This window comes from Natator depressus, chromosome 8 (genome assembly GCF_965152275.1).
Source record: "Natator depressus isolate rNatDep1 chromosome 8, rNatDep2.hap1, whole genome shotgun sequence".
Lineage (NCBI taxonomy): Eukaryota > Metazoa > Chordata > Testudines > Cheloniidae > Natator > Natator depressus.
Genome location: NC_134241.1, coordinates 21,243,855 through 21,254,054, shown reverse-complemented (window position 1 = coordinate 21,254,054; position 10,200 = coordinate 21,243,855). Strand labels below are relative to the sequence as shown.

General features: G+C 41.7%; 1 long non-coding RNA gene across 1 annotated transcript in view; it reads right to left on the bottom strand.

The window, feature by feature from the left end:
* Positions 1 to 8,210: 8,210 nt before the first annotated feature.
* The window catches only part of LOC141992036 (uncharacterized), a 79,200-nt gene continuing 77,210 nt past the window's right edge, over positions 8,211 to 10,200 (bottom strand). Inside the window, exon 3 of the long non-coding RNA XR_012640518.1 lies at positions 8,211 to 8,454. This is a non-coding gene — a long non-coding RNA (uncharacterized LOC141992036). The remainder of the gene's footprint in view (positions 8,455 to 10,200) is intronic.

Here is a 10,200-nt window from a genome sequence, read left to right as displayed (position 1 = left end):
CTACAATTCTTATGTATTATTAATTCTATATTACAGTCGTGCACCCAGGACCCAGTCAAGGTCAGAACTGCATTATGCAATGTGCTGTATAATACAGAGTAAGAGATGGTACCTGCTCCAAAGAGCTTACAGTCTGGACAGACAGAGGTTGGGAGGACAAACAGGCATAGAGAGTTGAAGTGACCAATGGCAGAGCTAATAGACAGCAAGGGTGCGACATCCATTCCCCCCCCCCCATGCCTTTAAGGGTCACCTTTTCAAGCATATTATGCAATTGACAAAAGGAGGCATACGACATGAATTTTCACACAGGGCTGCAGAGTGAGCCTGTCCCACACTCACCTGGCAGCAGCGGCTCCTGTCCCATGACTGGGCCCAGGTTCCCACTACAGCCATTGTGACGTGGCACACGGGGTCGCATGGCACTGCAATTTTGTGCACCGTGTATCAACACCATTCCCTCATCTGTAGCCCAGATGCTCATCTATCATGACTGAGGGGCTGGCACTGGGACCCTGTATGCCCTGTCACAATGGCTGTAGTGGGAACCTGGGCCCAGTCATGGGACAGGAGCCGCTGCTGCCAGGTGAGTGCGTGGTGGGCTTTGAAAGCAAGTAATTGTTTCTAGGGTCAGACATGTATGAAAATCCGGTACAGGATTGAATGCATATAGTATCCCTGAGGACATCAATGTTGTACATGAGGAATTAAACAGATTCCTTGGCGGGGGGGGGGGGGGCAATTGACTTTACAAGAAAGGGATTCAAAATATCAGTCACATCTTAGGTGGCTCCGTCACTAACCATCCCAAACCAAGGGAAAAAACTCAACTAGTTAAAACAGCCAGAGATGACCCAGTATGAGGCAGAAACTAAAAACAAAGTCATTGTTACTCAACAGAAAAAAGCAGTAAATGTACTTAGCTTTACTAGTAATAAAAGTACTTAGAGTGTAAGCTCTTTGTTCTTTGTTTGTACAGTGCCTGGCACAATGGGGTCCTGTCCATGACTGGGGCTGCTAGACATTATTGCAATACAAATAAATAATAATAATTAACAATAGGAAATGGCCCCAGTTTCCTTCATATTTCTACTTTCAGAAAGTTAATCAAATAATTTCTAAATGAGTAGCACAAACATCAACTTTATCATTTTTCTCTTGTTGATCTTCAATAAAGTGTAGCAATGGTCACTGCAAGAATAGGCCACCTTCTCCGCATTAAAGAAGAGGAAAGTGAGGAATGAGGAAGGAACACAACAGGTGCTTACCTGCTAGAAGAGAGAGAGGTGCAGTCAACATCCACTGGTACCAAAATTAGTACCCAGGGCACCAGCTGCTTGGGCCTGTCAAACATAGGGGGAAATTGTCAAAAAATCCTAAGAGATTTAGAAGCACAAGTTGCATGCACCTAAATCTGTTAGGTACAGTGGAAAAAACATCTGCCTTAAAGGGCCAGTTCCGGAAGGTACCTTGCGGGAAAAGGTCGCTACATAGGTGAAACCCTGTACAAGAGAAAGTTGTAAGGTACCAGGAAGTACCACAGAAGGTGTTCTTAGGGAAGAGGCTGCTTTGGTTACCCCATCAATGTTGTATTACAATCATAGGCAATATAGCAATTGGTATTAGACAAAACTAGGTGCCAGCAAAGCTAAGGAAGCTTGTAACTTGTTTTCAGGTAGCTAACATCTGGAGTACTGTATTTTAAAGCTTTTTCTGTGTCTATATGTTATGTATTTTTCTCTTAATTCAATAACATTTCTGACCTATAGAAAAATGATTGTTTCTGGGCTGTGATAGGCTGAAATTCTTCTCTTGCCATGGTCTGCCAGTTTCTGTGCTCCATCTTACTATGTAAATAGTATCATAGTTATTAAGGCCACAAGAGACCACTGTGATCATCTGCTCTGACCTCCTGCATAACACAGGCCTTCGAATTTTCCCCAGTGATTTCTGCATCAAGCTCATATGGCAGAGCAATGTGGATAAAAGAAGCACCTGTCACCTTCACATGTTCACAGGAAACATCCACCTCTCAAGAATCTGAGTGTTTGGAGGTTGTGGGGGGGAGATGCTGTTGTTTTAAACCAAGGATATGATGGTATGTTCCCAAGAATGTTCTCCAGGCGCATCATTGACTGTTGTGATCAGGTCCTTGATTCCTCGCTTTAGTTCCTGACAAAAAACAAGTGTATTTACTGGAAAATTATATTATATATCCTGAGACAATCTGGCACAGTGCTTCTCCGAAGCTCTCCAATCATAATCAAATGGACTAAAAGCATCCTTTCCTTTACATGGCAGTTTGTACCAATGGCTAAATTAAATGCATCTGCTTCTGATCAAGCAAATTAAGCACCGGGTTATTTTAATGCTTTTTTTCAGAACACGAAGAACTTGCTGAATACCCGTCATCAGGGAACAGTAGGGTTTTTGTTGTTTTTTTTTAAACAGGGTGTCTAAGTTAATGAATCACAACATGATGAGTTGGACCAAGCTCCCCTCAGCTTGTATGGGGGAAGCTTTTGGAAACATAGTGTTCTTCAAGCTATGGCAGTTTGGCACAGTAGCCATGGCCAACTCAATCTACTGTGAGAATAACTGTCGGTTGTCTCATTTGGTCAATTGCCATGGGGCACCTTCGTCACTACCCAGTGTACTTCACTGCCTGGCCAGTGCATGTGGTCTCCCGGTCACAAACACACCCCAGGTGTTACCCTTTCATCAAGCATGTATTTATTCTTTCCTTGCAAAATGTCACCATGTACTGCAGACTGCCAGCAAGGGGAGGTTTCCCCGCAGCCTTCCCCCCTCATCCCAGGCTCACCCTCCGAGCATCCTTCTGAGCTTCCCCTTTCTTCCTGCTCCTTCCACTTATATCCTCCCAATTACATCGTTGGCCCCAGAAATGACCACCCAGGTGCTCATAATCCCCCAACAGAAAGTGTTTAATGGCTCATAGCTGAGCCTGCAGCCTGCGTCATGCTGCAGCAACATCAGTGACCAGGGAGCTACTAATAGTGCCCTGTCCCACCCATCTACACTAACACCGGGGTGTGGAGTACAGACACCGCATGCGCAGCTAGCATGGGTATAAATAGCTGTGCAGAAGGGGAGACATGGCTTCGGCAAGTTGAGTAGACTAGAGTGCCCTACACATCTGAATCCTTAGGATACGTACCCTAGCTGGGCTGTCTACATGCCCAAGTAGTGCCACCCAAGTCTATATGGCTATTTTTAGCAGTGTAGTGTCCTGCTGCCTCCCCACTGCCAGAGCCTTTCACTGCAGCATGTAGCTACACACGTAGTGCCTGTACTCTACACATGGCCATAAGTGTAGACAAAATAGCCACTATTTGCTTGCATTCCCCTCTCTGTCTGTATCCATTTGTTGTCTCTTGCCTTATACTTAGATCGTAAGCTCTTTGGGGCAGGTATCGTCTTTTTGTTCTGTGTTTGTACAGTGCCTAGCACAGTGGGGTCCTGGTCCATTAAAAGGGCTACCAGGTGCTACGGTGATACAAATAATAAAATAATAATCCTAGCAAGGGAGAGGTTGAACAAGGCGATTGAAATGATTAGAGTTTGTTTCCTTTCCCCTCCACCCACAATGCATATGATTGTACCATTGGCAGCATTTGTCGTAGGGAAGAAGATCACCTTCCCAAGAACATTAGCTGCTGAATATCAGACCCAATGGACCAATAATCTGATCTCTTATGGCAAGTCTGTATAACTGATCTCTTGGGACCTCTCTGGAATTTGGAGACATTTTGGATGGAAGTGGAGATGTTGGCTCCTATCACTTTCTCATCTATTTTTATTTTCCAAAACAAAATGTAATACTATATGATATAATAATATTAACATAATAACATCCAAACTGCATAAACACAACACATCATTTTCCTGCAATGTATGTGTACCTGGCTTTCTTACCAAAGGGAAACACTAAGGCAGTTTGCAGAGGTCCAATATACTCAGTCATAGAGTTGACTGAATCACTTTTTTTCAAACAATCTTTGTGAATTTTGGCAGTTTTTCACCTAATAATTATTCACTATAACTTTGGTTTGATATCCAGCCAGCTTTGTAGATGGTCAAATAATACTGTGCAAATAACATTCATTGCAAATGTTGGCATTTTTTCATCAAATAATATATGTGTAAATATTTCATTATTCAACCAGCTCTAATCAGTGTCTACATTGATTGCCAACCAAAAGCACCTGGATGCTTTCTGAAATAACACAGCTCATCCCTGTATTTAGAATAATAATTTTGCTTTTTCCAGATACAACTGTGTGGAATCTATTGGCAGATGCTGGCTTTTCAATGTCACTCATTATAATATACAAAACAATACATGTATTATCAGATACCTTGAAGAAACTGGACCATGTATATTTATTTTCATTCTTCCTCCTGTTCATATGGAAAGCTCACCCTTGCTTCAGATCTGTCAAACCAGAATGCCATTCTGTAGCATTTCAAGTTCTTGATGTTTTCTACCGTTTGTGGTATATCCAGGCCTTTAAGTTTACTTTAAGTAGAAATTAGTCCAAAGATGTATTTAAAGTTATCAAATTTCTGAGATCCACTCAAATAAATAATTTTGTGTCCAGAATAACATGAATTCATAGTCATACTGCTTTTATGCCAAAATTCATGGCTATTGGGTTGATCTCCTGTTGTATGCTCCTCAGCTCTAACACTTATCAGCTTTAATTGCAATCTTTATCTTTGTAAGTGGTGTTCCGTATGTTCACAAGCTCTCACTTTGGTGTCTGTTGGTTGTTTGGTTTGGTTGGGATCAGACAGGACTTAGGACAAGGTAACTAAAAAATTAAAGCCAGGGTCATGTGTGTGGAACACAAAGTGGAATGAAATTTGCAGAGAGAATTGAGTTGGGGTCTTTTGCCCAAATCACTTCAGCTTGCACTGGAATTGTTCCCAATCAAACTTAAAGCCCGGAGTTATGAACCAGAAAAAACTGATTCTGAATTTCTGTGGGAAGCAGATTTGCTCAGCCTAGCTATGTCACGCAAGTTTGTTTTGTTATTGTTTTTCTCTCCACATTTTGCAAAATCACTACATTGTTCTGCCAGGGGATTCTGATTTATTTTATGAGCAATTTGGAGCAAAGATCACAGTGGCCCGATCCTGCTGCCAGTTACATGAATGGGAAAAGTTCCACTGGTTTCAAAGGCAACCAGATATGCCCTTCTTTGTTTTTTCACATGCACATTTACAGTGCCCTACAAACAATCAATAGTTATTTATGGGGCTCTAAGGATCCACCAACTTAAACCCAGTCTTACACTCACTCGCTATGGGAATTAAGTTTTTCCTTTGACCCAGTATGCAACCAACCAAGGAGAATAATATCCATAAATTATCGTTCACGTAGTTGTTTTCTGCCAGTGAGTCCTTTAAAAGCACTGAATACAGCATGATTCAAATGACAAAATGCCTTGGCAAAACAAATCATGTAAATTGGTGGGCTGGCTTCTCTCTTTAGTCTTCTAAAACCTGAGTGGGGTAGGGGGGAGAGATCTTACTGCATTCAGTGAAGTATTTCCTCTCTGCTACCTTCTCTATTACTGCTTGGACTGTGTTGTATTAACACTGCTGTTTTCAAACTGATGGGAAATGCAGCTACTGCAACGGCACTTCTCATTTTTCAGGTATTTAACAAGACAGAATAATGGGAAAAGGGGAAGAACTAGCTGTTTGGTAAAATATTTTATTTTATCTAATCTAATCTATCTATTATAACCGAGAATCTAAAAGAATACAAACCAGGAGATCAATTTACTAGCTTGGAGTACGCTGCCCAGCTAAAACCTATGAAGAATTAGCATTTGATATATTACCGTCTTCTTCTTTTACTATTTTAAACTTTTCAACCAAAATGTTGGGAGAAATTTTTGTTTCAGAATCTTTTTGGAGATAAAGATGCTAAATTCATCTCCCTTGAAGTTCCATTAGTTTCCATGGGCTCACACCGGGGATGAGTTCGGCACATTGTTGTTAATCTAATTAAAAAAAAAGTCTAATAGTGCTACCCACAGTTGAATGGCATTTGCATTCATGCTGTGTTTCTTGTAAGGGAAGACAAATTATCTATCCACAGCAAAGCTACACGGCTAAGCAAAGTTCCTTCTAAATTTCCGCCCAGGCACTAATTTAATGCGTGAGCGATAAAGTTCCCAGGCTGTTGGGGAACTTTCTCCACCAAGAGGCAGAGCCAGGCTCATGAGTTTATTATAAGCTGTCTTCCCAGTCAAGCTTGCTCCTAGCAGTAAATGGAGATAGGACTGCATGAATGGCCACCTCTCCTTTCCTCTCAGCCAATGCATATTTTGCTGCCAAGGTCTCTCCAGGCTACCGGGGTGTAACATGCCTACATTAAACAAAGCCACCCCCATACCTGATTTAATTACACAAAGCTACAAAACATAGAAAGAGAACTGGGGAGCCTCTTTGAGAGAGAGGCCCGAAGGCAGGGTCTGCAGCACCAAACCATCTCATAAATCGCTTGACAATATTTGCTTGGTGAAGAAAAATATATTATAATAATCCTGCCTTAAAGCTAGGTGCTCTTGTAGATTTCCTCTTCATTGTCTTTTCCATCAAACACACTGAGCCAAATTTCTCTGTCACACCAGTGTAAATCTGGAATAATTTGTTAAGTTTATTCCAGATTTCAGTGGGCGTAACTGAGAGAAGAATTTGCCCTACTCTCTCCTTACCTTAGATGCCTCCTTATTGATCCAGTAAGTTAGGGGAGATCTCAACTTCTTGAGGCTTCAGATGCTGAAAATCTGGGTTCCCTTGGAGTGATTTATTCACTCTCTAGTAAAGAGATCTAATTAAGCATTAGTTTAAGGCAGTTTCCCCATAACTGCATTGCTACTAAGGAAAAATATAGAATCATAGAATATCAGGGTTGGTAGGGACCTCAGGAGGTCATCTAGTCCAACCCCCTGCTCAAAGCAGGACCAATTCCCAATTTTTGCCCCAGATCCCAAATGGCCCCCTCAAGGATTGAGCTCACAACCCTGGGTTTAGCAGGCCAATGCTCAAACCACTGAGCTATCATATGTCAGACAACAGTGCTAAATGTAGCAGCACTGGGTCCATAAAGAGGTCTCATGAGGACTAATCATATTTGTGGCTATTCATCATCACCAGTATATCACTAGCTTTTATATTACCTTAAAGTTACTGTCATATGGCACAAAAGAAGATATGTGTGTAGCTCTACACAGAACACTGAACTACAGGGAAAGGAATGCTAGTTTACATGAATTGGAGTTTCCATAAATTATAGTACAATTGAGTCCCTCCCTGTATCTGAGAGCATTAAAGGAATAAAACATTGATTGTGATATCTATTTTTGTTTCTCCTTGAAAGCCAGGCATTCTCCAGGTGGACTTGGCTAGTCATCAGAATCCCTTGTGCATCCTAGAATAGGACTGTGGACAGCTTTCTACCAGGAGAAACAAAAAAGTCCACACCCATTTACAATCTAGAAAGGAGGGTGTGATGGGATCCCTGGAGTACAACCTGAAACTGTGGGACTGCTGTGCCCCCTTAACTCTCCAGCCTGGGCTGTCTCTCACAATGCTATGCCAGTGACAAACAGCAAGCCCCTTCAGGTACTGTGATTACTCAGCTGTCAGCATGCGGAGACCCAGCTAAATTGCATGAAGGCTCTCCAACTATTCATGAATTATAGAGAGAGGCACCAGCAAATCACCCCAGACCCCAGTCTTGCACCCCAGCCTTACACTTCTCAAGACTCCTTTGGTCAGCGCAAGCTCATTAATTCGTTCGCCACTCCAATAAAGGGTAGTGGACATGCACCAACCCTTGTTAACCTGAGCTGAGATTCTCTAAGCACTTCAACCAAAAACACACTGGTTTAGGTAAAATATAAAACAGATTAATTAGCTACAAAAAGATAGTTTTTAAGTGATTATAAGTGGTAGGCATAGAGATCAAAGTTGATTACATAAGATCTAAAAATAAGATTGCAGTCAAATTCTAACTTTAACAGACTAAGCAAGATTTGAATCTAACAGCTTTTCTCACCCTAATAGATGTTACAGGCAGCTCACAGTTCTTAATATACAGACTGAATTCGCTGTCAGCCTGGGACCAATCTCCGCAGTTCAAAGTTTTTGTCTTCCAAATGATCTTCCAGGTGTTGAGATGGGGGAGGAGAGAGGCCAAGTGATGACGTCACTGTCCCTCTTTTATACTTTGTTCCAGCTGCTAGAGAGATCTTTGCTATGACATGGGGGTTAGGTCACGCCCATTGCATATGTGCCCTCTCTGAGGAATTGCTGGGAGTGTGGATTCTTCTTGATGGGCCATCAATGCCTGTCTGGCCAGTGACAGTTGCTCCTTTGTTGCCACCGAAAGTCTTGCTGTGGGCGTCTCCCAACCTGACAACATATTTCATTAACTCACACATAGCAATACTTCGTAACTTCACATACAATGATAGTACATACACGTCAACAGAATATTAATGTTCAACAGATCAAGCCTTTTTAAATGACAGCTCACAAGACATGCTTTGTACAAAGCATATTCTAATCATATCACGGTGGTGAATATGGGGGTTCCAGGGTGCTGTTTTGAGGTACAGAGGGTTTAGCCCAGCTTCCAGAAGTATTCTAGGATCTAAATTCAGAGGTTGCTGAGGGGGATTTTGAGAATCTTTGTTTTGAGGCAAGAAATTTTGCCTCAGTAGAATGAAATGTACTTTGCATTAGCACACTGAATAGCATCTTAAAGGGACATGCTCCAGATAAAAATAATTCCTTTTTCAAGATTCAATTGCATTATCGGTGTTCACTAATAGCACTTGAGAGTCATGAAATAGTAAGAATTTTCTGAATCTTGTTTACTTTTCACTCCTTCTGCTGTCTGTTTACATTTTGTATTACAGCTTGGACAATGAAAGATGGATCGGTTGGTTTCACCATTGTTTTTGGTTCATTTTTCTTTCTGGTTGATGCTTCAAGGAGTGCAGACACAGCAGGGGGAGAGTTAATCCAAATATTAACAATTAGACTTTCTTAAAGTCATGCAACAACATTGTCAGCATTAAAATATAGATTTGGGGCATAAACTAGTGTGCCTGTAACTATTACATCATAATAACATTCCTGCTCACACATGCAGCCTATGTTCATGTTGTGTTCAGGCAGAAAATCATGGCAGGGCAAAGATGATACTGTCTAATATAGCCACACCCAGCGTGACTTTTGAGTATGGTATGACACCAAAGGCCATAAGTCTCCAGTTGTTCCAGGTGTGGTGATATCACACACACTGTAACCCACCACACCCTATTATAACACAGGTCTTTTGTTCAGTTCTTCTTGGCTTGGGAAAAAGGGAATCATTGTTACCCATCATAACAAATGTCTTAGACATGTGTCATGGAACATAACTATCACTGGTTTCTTCACAACTGAAATGGTCATATACACATGTTATTAAAAATTACAACAGATGTCTCTTTCTCTCAGTATATATATTTCCTTCTCCTTTCTCATTGCATGGGAAAAAGGAGAGTATCCATCATTACATTAAATGGGATTAAAAACAAATGCAAGGGACATAATGTTTCACACTCCAAGGCACAAACCAACCATTAACTGATGGTAATTAGAAAAAAAAAAGTATCTTCTTGGCAAGTTATTCCATTATTGTCCACTGCACCTTCCTCTGGTGCACCTGTTAGCAGCCACAGTCAGGGATGAGAGACTGGATTGGATGGACCACTAGTCGGCTTCAGTGTTATGATTCCCTTCCCTACATTCTTCTGCTCTCCCCTCTTCTGCCCTGACTCTACTGTGGTCTCTCCCTCTTCTCTATCTCTCTGCTCCTTTCTCTCCTCTTTGCACCTATTACCCTGGGGACATGATGGGAAAATCTACAACTGGGCAACCCCCCCACAAAAGGACATTGCAGGCACAACTGATCAGGACCATAGAAGAGGCCCCATTATCTTGATAGGAACTGATGTCAAAGTGAACTGTATTGAGTTTGGTGGGCGTCTGATGTTTTCACTGTTGGGCGAGGGATCTTTATTTTCTCTAACATCTGCATTGGTACTGCAGAACGTTTGCTCATTGCTCTTTGAGCTTTCTCAGCTGTTTCCCTAATGCTGGCTGCTA